Source organism: Mercurialis annua, linkage group LG3 (assembly GCF_937616625.2).
Source record: "Mercurialis annua linkage group LG3, ddMerAnnu1.2, whole genome shotgun sequence".
NCBI classification, from domain to species: domain Eukaryota; kingdom Viridiplantae; phylum Streptophyta; class Magnoliopsida; order Malpighiales; family Euphorbiaceae; genus Mercurialis; species Mercurialis annua.
In genome coordinates, this window is record NC_065572.1 from 24191879 (window position 1) to 24205744 (window position 13866).

Here is a 13866-nt window from a genome sequence, read left to right on the forward strand (position 1 = left end):
ATTTGAATTTAAGCATACTCTGAATATATGTTACTTATATGTACTGCTAGATTAGGCTGAAGTCTCCGTTGTCCCCGAGCATGTGATTTTATGCAGGTACATAGTTGTTAATGATATTTAAATGTTATCCGCAAGGCTTGCTACGGGTTTTGATACAACCATACCCATACCCTAGCGCTAGTCACTATTCATGAAAATGGGTCGTGACAAAATGTTTCAACTTTTTAGCGATTTAAGACAAACGTTTACAAACGTTACGAAAACAATCCTTTTTAGCAATTTAAGCCAAACGTTTACAAACATTACGAAATAAATCCAAACGTTTCCCCTTTTTAGCGATTTAAGACAAACATTTAAAACGTTAATGTAATAACCTAAATTTTTGAGGTATTACGTGTAGTGCCACGAGGCATAATCGTAAAGATTAAGAACGAGAAAATCAAATTAGGATTGGTTAATAAGGACTTAGACCGAAGAGGGTCTATTGGAATTATCGTAGGATAATAATTTAAATGGAAAATTATTATGCGATAAATTGGATTTAATCGGGACAAAAATGGAATAAGATAAAATAAGTTGGAAAGCCAGAGTTAATAATATTCACGTCAAGGTCCGTGAAATATTATTAATAAATGATCGTCAAGTTTCGTAAGTGTACGAAATCGTTTTAGAAGAAAGTTTGACGGTTAGTTAAGAATAAGGGTTAAAGTGCAAATTAGCTCAAAATGGAAATTTGAGCGTTTTTGGCCAAAATTGCCAAAATAAATTGTTGAAAAGTGATATTATAAGATATGATACTAATATTATTTATTTGGAAAATAAATAATACGGAATTCATCGAGAATCGAATAATTAAAGGATTAGTGGACTAAATTGGACGAAAGAAAAGTTAGAAAGTGAAGGTTAAGGAGGTGGCAACTTCAAGGACCTAAGTGGACCTTTAACCCACTTATTATCATCAATTATGAATGATTATTCATTCATTCAAAGCAAAATTTGCAGCAAAAGAAAGGAAGAACCCGTAACTCCCTTACCGCAAAATCAACAAATCTTCTAAACCCCATAACTTTCTCAATTTTGATCCGAATTCAGCGATTCTCGCGGCCACGGAACGAGGAAACGATTATCTACAGATCTATGGCTTCAATTTGAGGTAAGAAAATCAAATTATGGTTAGGGTTTCAGAGTTAAGGTTTCGTTTTTTTTGGGGTTAAGTTATGATTATGATTGTTTGTTTGTGTAAGGTGTTATTGAGCTTGATTATGGAATTTTGATGATGAATTGGAGCCTAGAACTATTCGGCATAGAGATTTTATCCAAGGTAAGATAATTTCTGAAATTATGAGTTATGGTTTATAAATGGTGGATGATGAATATGGATTAGGAGATGATAATTTCATGCTAGTTATAGGATTTGATAGTTGATTTTTAGGTTATGAAAGTGTGTGGCATTAATTGAGGTTTTGAATGAAATTTTTGATGAAATATTGGTAGGGGTTTCGGCCCCCTAATCTGAAATGAAAAGATGAGATTCAAATGATGTTCATAAGTGTTGAGTTTAAGTTATAGAAATGAGTCAAATTGGATTCATTATGTTGAATGAAAATTGAGTGCAAGAATACATCAATAGTTCGGTTATTTTAATGAATGATTGCCTAAATGAAATTGAATTATGATAAGCTTTAGATAGTGAGGTAAGGGGTTGGATCTTTTTTTGCTGCTAAACCATGTAAGTCGATAGATTTGTAGTCCCGACGTGTGATAAGTTACGTTTGAGTGTACGTAAACTAGTTGATATTTTGCAGAAACTGTCTTGCAAAACAGCGATATTGCAAAGGCAATATCTCGGGCTGTATAGGTCCAAATCCAGTTCCGTTTATTGGTACGGAAACTTTCAGATGTTAACTACAATTGTCTAGCTTTAGGTTTTCTCTAATTCTGCCTCTAAGATAATCAAATTGAGCAGAACATTTTATTTCTCAGAGCAGGTCTACAGTTTTAGGACAGCCCTATGTAAAAATCTTATGGGCCAGATTCCGACACCTTCGGGTGCGAATTTCATTCCGAGACCTAAACAAAAGTTGTAGGCGACATTCCGAAATTTAAGAATATCAATTTTGTTTTGGGGTCGGACTATGTTTAGATAAGAGTTTTATTAGCCGAAGTAGACTAGAAAAATAGCTTTTTTATAAATTAGTTATACTTAGAAATTTTATTAATTCGTAGCGTTATCGAATTTGCGTAGACTCGAAGGAGCGACTATCGATCAGGCTCGAGGCAAACGGATCGAGATATTGTCAAGCTTATTTGAAGAATTTGGATAGCAAGTGGTGAGTACACTTTAAATTACTCGCTAATATTCGTAAAGCTACGTATTTTAATACGAAAGCTATATGAATATTTTTATGTTTAAATATATGTTCTTAAAATGCATATATATGTATGTTTTGAAAATAATATTTTATTGTATTGTGCTATTTTGATAATAATACAAGTAAATGAAAAGAGTATATATGTTTAAACATCGGGGATGGGTAAAGTAATAAAATGTGAACCGAACCAAATATAAATAAAAAGAATATAGTACATTTCTATATGTACTATTATGCAAATATTTATAAAGAAACTTAGTACGTTCCTATACGTACTATTAATCATAACAAATAGCCATATGTGCGTGTGTTATAAATGTATGTTGTAGATTGTTTTGTGCATGTCATGGTTCATAAAGGATCAAGAAAACCAAAGATGAAATATCAAAACGACTAACTTATGTAATAAGAAAATTACTATGGTATATCCAATAATAAGAATTTGAGATACGAGGTTGAACTCGATAGAACTATCACGGGACCTGTATCTCATCCATTCTCGATAATAGTCCTCGGAACTTATATGAAATAAAAAGTATGTACAATATATCGAGAATCAATACGAAATAAGATCGAGACACAATATGAGCAAACTTTCCTATTAAACGACAATAGGAATTATATGAATCGACAGTTAAGTTCAAAAGACTTGCAGGGTGCAGAGTCCGAATGCAGACACGAAGGTAACTCGGTTGAACTATCTCGGGACCTGTGTCTGGTGAGTAACTCGGTTGAATTATCTCGGGACTCACAACTTGGGATTAAGTAGTGGCATGAGTAACTCGGTCGAACTATCTCGGGACTGTGCCACATGGTTGAAGGTAACTCGGTTGAACTATCTCGGGACCCAACCATAAGGATCAAGTCACAAGGGTCTTGCCAATGATTTAATTCGATTGAGAATCATGATGATATAACCTAAGATTTAAGGTTCGATCGAAAACTATTGTAACAAAACGAGAAAGAAAAATATCAACACCATAATAAGAAGTCAAAAATGTCAAATATGTATAAACTATAAAAACAAAGAGTTATGAAGGAAAGTAAAGAAGGTACGCAATATGATTTATAGAAGATTATTTTTTATATATAAAATGGTTTTTTGACGGTTTTAACCTTTATGTGATATTACGTGTAATTTGGTGAACTCACTCAGTTTTATACTGACCCCGTTGCTCCTCCCATTTTTCAGGGATAGCATGATATGAATTGAAGAGTCAATCTTCCGAAGTTCTAATTCTCGGAAGTGATTTGTACAAGAAGAAAAAGAATGTTTTCATTCTAGCAGTCCGCAGTATACTATTGCATAACGCGTTTTAACTCTGATATTATTTGTAAATGGGGTCACATGTATTTTAATATATGAAATATGTTTTGATTTGCGAAAAATTTACACAGGTTTTTAGGCTTGCTACGGGATTTGGAGCTACCACTCCCATTCCCTAGCGCCGGTCGCGACTCATAAATTTGGGTCGTGACAAAGGTGGTATCAGAGCAATGGTTTAGATTCATAGGCCATTGCCTGTATACGATTGATGTCTGTAGTTCCTAGGTATGATGTCACTAGGTTAAGCTAAGAACTACTGCGGATTATAGGGATTTCCAGTCATGTCTTTTGAACGTTATCATCGTTTTTATCGAGTTTTGAAACGTTTTACAAAAATGTCCTCTTCTATATGTGCTTTTAGGAGTCGAGTTAGATGTGGGTATTACACAATCTATGAACCGTGTTTACTCGAATGAGCAATACGCTTTCGAGTATATATAGTCTGCGAAGAGTTGTACACTCTCGAGACTCATATTGTATAAAAATATCGCTATGGATTATGATCGAGTTGATTGAATATTATATGATTGATGAATAAGATATGAATTGTTTTGCAGTGCGATCACTCAGGAGAGTGATATGCTCACAGGTACGTAAACCTGTGGTAATTTATATAATACATGAAATGTGTATACCATGATGGATTGCTGTGAATAGGATTTGTGCCTTATAATTGAGTGTTGCTTAATTTGCTAAGTCCGTGGCGAACCAAAAGCTCGCAAGACTTAAAATACGCGAAATAGCCGAAGAAAATCTAGGTGACACTGATTGTTTTGGGATTTGATCAACATATATTGTTTATAGATATGCATAGAATACGAATAGAACATGTACGTTATGCTTAGATATTCTTGATGCTTGGTTAAGTCTATGTGAGCGGAATGCACGCAGGACTTAAGATACAATGCGTAACCAAGGAAAATCTAGGAGACACATATTTTCTTTGAACTCGGTCAACATAGATTGCTTATAGCCACGATAGTGACGCGTGTAGAACATAGATATCGTGATTATATGTTTTGATGTTTTGCTAAGTCTACAATGAGTAAGAACACTCAGAAGACTTGCAATACGAGATGTAATCGTAGAAAGCCTAGAGGAAGGAGGTATCCCTAAGGATCCAACTTACGCGGATGACTGTTATTTGTGATGACTAGTATGTGCTATATTTTAAGGAATTCATCGTGATTCCTTTATATATATCCGCCATACTATGAACAAAGAATCACTCGAGCACGTGTTGTTGCACATTAAGTGCACGAGGCCCAAGGAGAAGCCAGAAGTAATGAAGGTCAATGTAACCTAATCCATTCGGCCGATAGAGGCCAGGGACGAGGCAAAGATCAAGAAGAACCTAGTATAGACATAGTGGAAATATATGGGCACCCGCACCCGGAGTGCCGCAACAACCCAATGTCAATATTAATCAGTTAACAGCAGAAATAACTGATATAAGGAATTGTATGCCAATGATGGGGCAGTTGATACAAAGACAGTATCAACGTGAAGAGAGAAACACAAATAGAGATGGATATTAGCATACATGGAGTTATACCCCAAAAGGAGTCTGATGGATCAAAGGATACACTAGAGTTTCTAGAAAGAAGTGAAGAGTAAGATATTAACAGCAAGTATAACCCAAGGGTTAGTGTTACAGTAGATAGTAACCCAAAGGACGAATCGCAATAAGGTGAATAGTGAGAATATAATAAGAAGAAAAGCAATGTCCAAAGGGAACTAATGTGAATACGTGTTAGGGGCCAATACGGTGGTAAGGAGGATTCGAATACGAAGGTGATCACAAGAATTAGGATATCGTAAAGATTATAAAGGATGTTAGCAAGTGCCATAGGAGTTGGCAAAGCTCTCCGCAAGGACAAGGGGATAGATAAGAATAAATAGAAGAGAATGGGTTAATAGACCTGATAGTCGATAAGGGGTAAGCGAGATAAGTAGTAAAGATGAAAGTGATGACACTACTAAAGGCAGTATATAACAAGAAAGGTTGAATGGATTAAGAAACTCATCAGGAATGAGTAAATAAAGTATATAGATCGAGAGATACGATAAAGAAAAACACATAAAGTCTAGTAATAGATGATAAGAAGTATAAGAGCAGTAAAGAGATTGAAGGGCGATATCGTTGGACTTATATAAAAGATGGACAAGGAAAGTATCCAAGGAGGCAAGAACTATTGGTTTGCAGTCGAAACAAGGAAGTTCTAACTTTACGAGTCCTCTATGCCACAATGCGGTAGAAGGGACATGGATAGCTGTTAAGCTATGACGAACGAATACTTACGATGGGAGCAGTATAGTCATTACGTCATGTAATGCAACACCCCTCGTGATAGGATACAACGGGTGACACAAACCAACCATCTCCTTAAAGACGGAGTTTATCGCGACGACTTCTGGTTAGACACAACCAGATAGACGATGTAATCGAGACGAACATCATGAAGTCCAAACACTAGAACCTCGAAAGTGATCAGACCTTTTGAGCTAGCCTAGTGTAAACACGAACGTTTATGACGTGTCTTTCGAACGATGTCAGAATCATGTGTATAGAGTTACATCTTTACATATGTAAAGAATGTAAATAGTTGCGAACGATAGAAAGATAGTTAATAGATAGTGCAGAGTCGTATGTCGAGAGAAACTTACGTAAACCCCATTTTATGAAAGGAAAGGTATTTGATCGAAATAAAATGTTTTGAAAAGACATAATTGTGCCCGGACACGATTCATAATGACATTGCATTGACACGAATAGAATTGCATCACTACATCCATATTGCATTCACTAGTAGGACATGCATCATATACATTGTGTGTCTGAAAAGAAAAGAGGAGTGTCATTGCAACTCTTGTGATGAGAGAAGTCATCACACCGGTGCACAATTATGACATGATTTGAGAAATGAAAAGTATCGTGGTTTTAAACGGATGAGTTTTCCAACGTAAGTAAGCTCAGACAGAGACTCTGTATATAGAGGCGTAGGACAAGACTGATCATCTTGTTAGGCCTATATGAAAATATACATATGTAACACGACAAGTATATAGAATGACGAGTAGTGTAATGCGAATCGCAATATATCGAGATTTGGATTGCAAATCTCTAAAGCGGTCTTGTATATTAAATACAAAAACAACGACGCTACTTTACAAACATGTAAAGTGATAGCGGCCACGTTTAAACTCGAAGAACGTTTACCTCTAGGATGAGGAAATCAAACATAGAAGTTAGTTACGTCAGGGGATAAGAACCCTACGAACAAACATATGTTGTTCAGAAAGGTCGAATAAAGAGAATTGATTCATAATAGTTATGAATCAAGAAGTAACAAGATGGTTAGGATTGTTAGCATAAGAAGTTACTCGATAAGTATATCGAGATGACCGTATAAACCTAATTGTAAAGTCAACAATTAGTGAATAACTAATCAGAGTATCGCAGCGGAAGTGTGGAAGGAAGTGAATGATAAGGTTTGAACAAGGATTGGTTAAGTGATATTAGAAGATTATGAAAATTCGAGGACAAATTTTTATAAGGGGGGAAGATTGTAATAACCTAAATTTTTGAGGTATTACGTGTAGTGCCACGAGGCATAATCGTAAAGATTAAGAACGAGAAAATCAAATTAGGATTGGTTAATAAGGACTTAGACCGAAGAGGGTCTATTGGAATTATCGTAGGATAATAATTTAAATGGAAAATTATTATGCGATAAATTGGATTTAATCGGGACAAAAATGGAATAAGATAAAATAAGTTGGAAAGCCAGAGTTAATAATATTCACGTCAAGGTCCGTGAAATATTATTAATAAATGATCGTCAAGTTTCGTAAGTGTACGAAATCATTTTAGAAGAAAGTTTGACGGTTAGTTAAGAATAAGGGTTAAAGTGCAAATTAGCTCAAAATGGAAATTTGAGCGTTTTTGGCCAAAATTGCCAAAATAAATTGTTGAAAAGTGATATTATAAGATATGATACTAATATTATTTATTTGGAAAATAAATAATACGGAATTCATCGAGAATCGAATAATTAAAGGATTAGTGGACTAAATTGGACGAAAGAAAAGTTAGAAAGTGAAGGTTAAGGAGGTGGCAACTTCAAGGACCTAAGTGGACCTTTAACCCACTTATTATCATCAATTATGAATGATTATTCATTCATTCAAAGCAAAATTTGCAGCAAAAGAAAGGAAGAACCCGTAACTCCCTTACCGCAAAATCAACAAATCTTCTAAACCCCATAACTTTCTCAATTTTGATCCGAATTTAGCGATTCTCGCGGCCACGGAACGAGGAAACGATTATCTACAGATCTATGGATTCAATTTGAGGTAAGAAAATCAAATTATGGTTAGGGTTTCAGAGTTAAGGTTTCGTTTTTTTTGGGGTTAAGTTATGATTATGATTGTTTGTTTGTGTAAGGTGTTATTGAGCTTGATTATGGAATTTTGATGATGAAATGGAGCCTAGAACTATTCGGCATAGAGATTTTATCCAAGGTAAGATAATTTCTGAAATTATGAGTTATGGTTTATAAATGGTGGATGATGAATATGGATTAGGAGATGATAATTTCATGCTAGTTATAGGATTTGATAGTTGATTTTTAGGTTATGAAAGTGTGTGGCATTAATTGAGGTTTTGAATGAAATTTTTGATGAAATATTGGTAGGGGTTTCGGCCCCCTAATCTGAAATGAAAAGATGAGATTCAAATGATGTTCATAAGTGTTGAGTTTAAGTTGTAGAAATGAGTCAAATTGGATTCATTATGTTGAATGAAAATTGAGTGCAAGAATACATCAATAGTTCGGTTATTTTAATGAATGATTGCCTAAATGAAATTGAATTATGAGAAGCTTTAGATAGTGAGGTAAGGGGTTGGATCTTTTTTTACTGCTAAACCATGTTAGTCGATAGATTTGTAGTCCCGACGTGTGATGAGTTACGTTTGAGTGTACGTAAACTAGTTGATATTTTGCAGAAACTGTCTTGCAAAACAGCGATATTGCAAAGGCAATATCTCGGGCTGTATAGGTCCAAATCCAGTTCCGTTTATTGGTACGGAAACTTTGAGATGTTAACTACAATTGTCTAGCTTTAAGTTTTCTCTAATTCTGCCTCTAAGATGATCAAATTGAGCAGAACATTTTATTTCTCAGAGCAGGTCTACAGTTTTAGGACAGCCCTATGTAAAAATCTTATGGGCCAGATTCCGACACCTTCGGGTGCGAATTTCATTCCGAGACCTAAACAAAAGTTGTAGGCGACATTCCGAAATTTAAGAATATCAATTTTGTTTTGGGGTCGGACTATGTTTAGATAAGATTTTTATTAGCCGAAGTAGACTAGAAAAATAGCTTTTTTATAAATTAGTTATACTTAGAAATTTTATTAATTCGTAGCGTTATCGAATTTGCGTAGACTCGAAGGAGCGACTATCGATAAGGCTCGAGGCAAACGGATCGAGATATTGTCAAGCTTATTTGAAGAATTTGGATAGCAAGTGGTGAGTACACTTTAAATTACTCGCTAATATTCGTAAAGCTACGTATTTTAATACGAAAGCTATATGAATATTTTTATGTTTAAATATATGTTCTTAAAATGCATATATATGTATGTTTTGAAAATAATGTTTTATTGTATTGTGCTATTTTGATAATAATACAAGTAAATGAAAAGAGTATATATGTTTAAACATCGGGGATGGGTAAAGTAATAAAATGTGAACCGAACCAAATATAAATAAAAAGAATATAGTACATTTCTATATGTACTATTATGCAAATATTTATAAAGAAACTTAGTACGTTCCTATACGTACTATTAATCATAACAAATAGCCATATGTGCGTGTGTTATAAATGTATGTTGTAGATTGTTTTGTGCATGTCATGGTCCATAAAGGATCAAGAAAACCAAAGATGAAATATCAAAACGACTAACTTATGTAATAATAAAATGTACTATGGTATATCCAATAATAAGAATTTGAGATACGAGGTTGAACTCGATAGAACTATCACGGGACCTGTATCTCATCCATTCTCGATAATAGTCCTCGGAACTTATATGAAATAAAAAGTATGTACAATATATCGAGAATCAATACGAAATAAGATCGAGACACAATATGAGCAAACTTTCCTATTAAACGACAATAGGAATTATATGAATCGACAGTTAAGTTCAAAAGACTTGCAGGGTGCAGAGTCCGAATGCAGACACGAAGGTAACTCGGTTTAACTATCTCGGGACCTGTGTCTGGTGAGTAACTCGGTTGAATTATCTCGGGACTCACAACTTGGGATTAAGTAGTGGCATGAGTAACTCGGTCGAACTATCTCGGGACTGTGCCACATGGTTGAAGGTAACTCGGTTGAACTATCTCGGGACCCAACCATAAGGATCAAGTCACAAGGGACTTGCCAATGATTTAATTCGATTGAGAATCATGATGATATAACCTAAGATTTAAGGTTCGATCGAAAACTATTGTAACAAAACGAGAAAGAAAAATATCAACACCATAATAAGAAGTCAAAAATGTCAAATATGTATAAACTATAAAAACAAAGAGTTATGAAGGAAAGTAAAGAAGGTACGCAATATGATTTATAGAAGATTATTTTTTATATATAAAATGGTTTTTTGACGGTTTTAACCTTTATGTGATATTACGTGTAATTTGGTGAACTCACTCAGTTTTATACTGACCCCGTTGCTCCTCCCATTTTTCAGGGATAGCATGATATGAATTGAAGAGTCAATCTTCCGAAGTTCTAATTCTCGGAAGTGATTTGTACAAGAAGAAAAAGAATGTTTTCATTCTAGCAGTCCGCAGTATACTATTGCATAACGCGTTTTAACTCTGATATTATTTGTAAATGGGGTCACATGTATTTTAATATATGAAATATGTTTTGATTTGCGAAAAATTTACACAGGTTTTTAGGCTTGCTACGGGATTTGGAGCTACCACTCCCATTCCCTAGCGCCGGTCGCGACTCATAAATTTGGGTCGTGACAGTTAAGAAACTAATCTTAACGTTTAAAACGTTACAAACATTACGAAACAAATCGAAATGTTTCACCTTTTTAGCGATTTAAGCCAAACGTTACGAAACAAATCCAAATGTTTTATATTTTTAGCGATTGAAGCCAAACGTTTACAACCGTTACGAAACAAATCCAAACGTTTCACCTTTTTTAGCGATTTAAGCCAAACGTTTACAGACGTTTCAAAACAAATTCAAACATTTCACCTTTTTAGCATTCGAAGCCAAATGTTTAAAACATTACGAAATAAATCCAAATGTTTCCCATTTTTAGCAATTTAAGCCAAACGTTTACACACGTTATGAAACAAAACCAAACGTTTCACCGATTTAGCGATTTAAGCCAAACGTTTACAAATGTTACGAAACAAAACCAAACGTTTCAACTTTTTAGCAATTTATGCCAAACGTTTACAAACTTTACGAAAGAAAATCAAAATGTTTCATCTTTTCAGCGATTTAAGACAAACGTTTAAAACGTCTCGAAAGAAATCCAAGCATTTCACCTTATTAGCGATTTAAGCCAAACAATTAAAACGTAGGAAACAAATCCAAACATTCAAAATGTTAAGAAAAAAATTCAAACGTTTAAAACGTTATGAAAGAAATCCAAACGTTTAACATTTTTAGCGATTTAAGCCAACCGTTTACAAACGTTACGAAACAAATCCAAACGTTTGGATTTGTTTCGTAACGTTATAAAAGTTTGGATTAGTTTCTTAACGCTTTAAACGTTTGACTTAAATCCCTAAAAAGGGGAAACATTTGGATATGTTCGTAACATTTGTAAACGTTTGGATTAAATCGCTAAAAATGTGAAACATTTGGTTTTGCTTCGTAACGTTTGTAAACGTTTGGCTTAAATAGTTACAAATCCAAATGTTTGGGTTTGTTTCATAACGTTTTAAACATTTGGATTAGTTTCGTTACATTTTAAACATTTGTCTTAAATAGCTAAAAAGGTGAAAAGTTTGGATTTGTTTCGTAATGTTTTAAACGTTTGGCATAAATCGCTAAAAAGGGGAAACATTTGGATTTTTTTTGTAATGTTTTAAACATTTGGATTTGTTTTGTAACATTTTTAATGTTTTGCTTAAATCGCTAAAAAGGTGAAACGTTTGGTTTTGTTTCGTAACATTTGTAAATGTTTGGCTTAAATCGCTAAAAATGTGAAACTTTTGGATTTGTTTCATAACGTTTTGAATGTTTTGCTAAAATCACTAAAAAGGTAAAACGTTTGGATTTCTTTCGTAATGTTTTAAACGTTTGGTTTGGTTTTTTAACGTTTGTATTAGTTTTGTAACATTTTTAACGTTTGGTTTAAATCGATAGAAAGGTGAAACGTTTGGGTTTTTTTCGTAAGGTTTTAAACGTTTGGCTTTAATCGCTAAAAAGGTGACACGTTTAATCGTTTGGCTTCAATCGCTAAAAAAGGCGAAATGTTTCGTTTTGTTTCGTAACATTTGTTTACAAACGTTACGAAACAAATCCAAATATTTAAAACGTTACAAAACCAATCCAAACGTTTCACCTTTTTTGTAATTTAAGCCAAATGTATACAAATGTTATAAAACAAATCCAAACGTTTTAAATGTTACAAAACCAATCCAAACGTTTCACATTTTTAGCCATTAAAGCCAAACATTTAAAAACGTTACGAAACAAATCCAAACGTTTCACCTTTTTATCGATTTCAGCCAAACATTTAAAACGTTACGAAACCAATCCAAACATTTAAAACGTTACGAAACCAATCCATACGTTTACAAATGTTACGAAACAAATGCAAATGTTTGGATTTGTTTTTTAACGTTTGTAATTGTTTGGATTAAAAATGTGAAATGCTTGGATTTGTTTCGTAACGTTTGTAAATGATTGGCTTAAATCGCTAAATAGGTGAAACATTTGATTTTTCTTCGTTACTTTTTATACATTTGGCTCAAATTGCAAAAAAGGTGAAACGTTTGGATTTGTTTCATAACGTTTGTAAACGTTTGGATTTGTTTCGTAACATTATAAACGTTTATATATGTTTCGTAACGTTTGTAAACGTTTCGCTTAAATCGCTAAAAAGGTGAAATGTTTTGATTGGTTTCGTAACTTTTTAAACGTTTAGATTGGTTTCGTAACGTTTTAAACGTTTGGCTTAAATCACTAAAAAGGGGAAACGTTTGGATTTGTTCCGTAACATTTGTAAACGTTTGGCTTAAATCGCTAAAATGGTGAAACGTTTGGATTGATTCCGTAATGTTTTAAATATTTGGATTGGTTTTGTAACGATTTAAATGTTTGGCTTAAATTTCTAAAAAGGTGAAACGTTTAGATTTGTTTCTTAACGTTTTAAACATTTGGATTCGTTTCGTAACGTTTTAAACATTTGGCTTAAATTGCTAAAAAGGTGAAACGTTTGGTTTTGTTTCGTAATGTTTATTAACGTTAGGCTTCAATCGCTAAAAAGTTGCAACGTTTGGTTTTGTTTCGTAACGTTTTAAACTTTTAGCTTCAATTGCCAAAAAGGATAAACGTTTAGATTTGTTTCGTAATGTCTTAAACCTTTGGATTGGTTTCGTAACATTTTAAACATTTGGCTTAAATCGCTAAAAAGGTGAAATGTTTGGATTTGTTTCGTAAAGTTTTCAACGTTTGGATTGGTTTTGAAGCGTCTTAAACTTTTGGCTTAAATAACTAAAGAGGTGAAACCAAACGTTTGGATTTGTTTCGTAACGTTTTAAACATTTGGATTTGTTTCGTAACATTTTAAACGTTTGGATTTGTTTCGTAACGTTTTACACGTTTGGATTTGCTTCGTAACGTTTTAAATATTTGGATTGGTTTTGTTACGTTTTAAATGGTTGGTTTAAATCGCTAAAGAGGTGAAACATTTGGATTTGTTTCGTAACATTGGTTAACGTTTGGCTTAAATCGCTAAAAAGGTGAAAAATTTAGATTTGTTTCGCAACGTTTTATACGTTTGGATTGGTTTCGTAATGTTTTAAACATGTGGCTTAAATAGCTAAAAAAAGGGGCAATTTTTGGTTTTATTTCGTAGCGTTTGTAAACGTTTGGCTTAATCGATAAAAAG

General features: G+C 33.6%; 1 long non-coding RNA gene across 3 annotated transcripts; it reads left to right on the top strand.

The window, feature by feature from the left end:
- The first annotated feature begins 775 nt into the window (after window positions 1-775).
- On the top strand, window positions 776-4682 carry LOC126671442 (uncharacterized). 3 transcript variants are annotated; one of them, XR_008790295.1, is made up of 4 exons: window positions 776-1153; window positions 1245-1321; window positions 2227-2330; window positions 3565-4682. It is a non-coding gene; the product is annotated as an uncharacterized LOC126671442 (long non-coding RNA). The 3 variants fall into 3 exon arrangements; XR_007639001.2 differs by having other exon boundaries at window positions 782-1153; window positions 2246-2330; XR_007639003.2 differs by lacking the exon at window positions 2227-2330 and having other exon boundaries at window positions 802-1153.
- Window positions 4683-13866: the final 9184 nt, after the last annotated feature.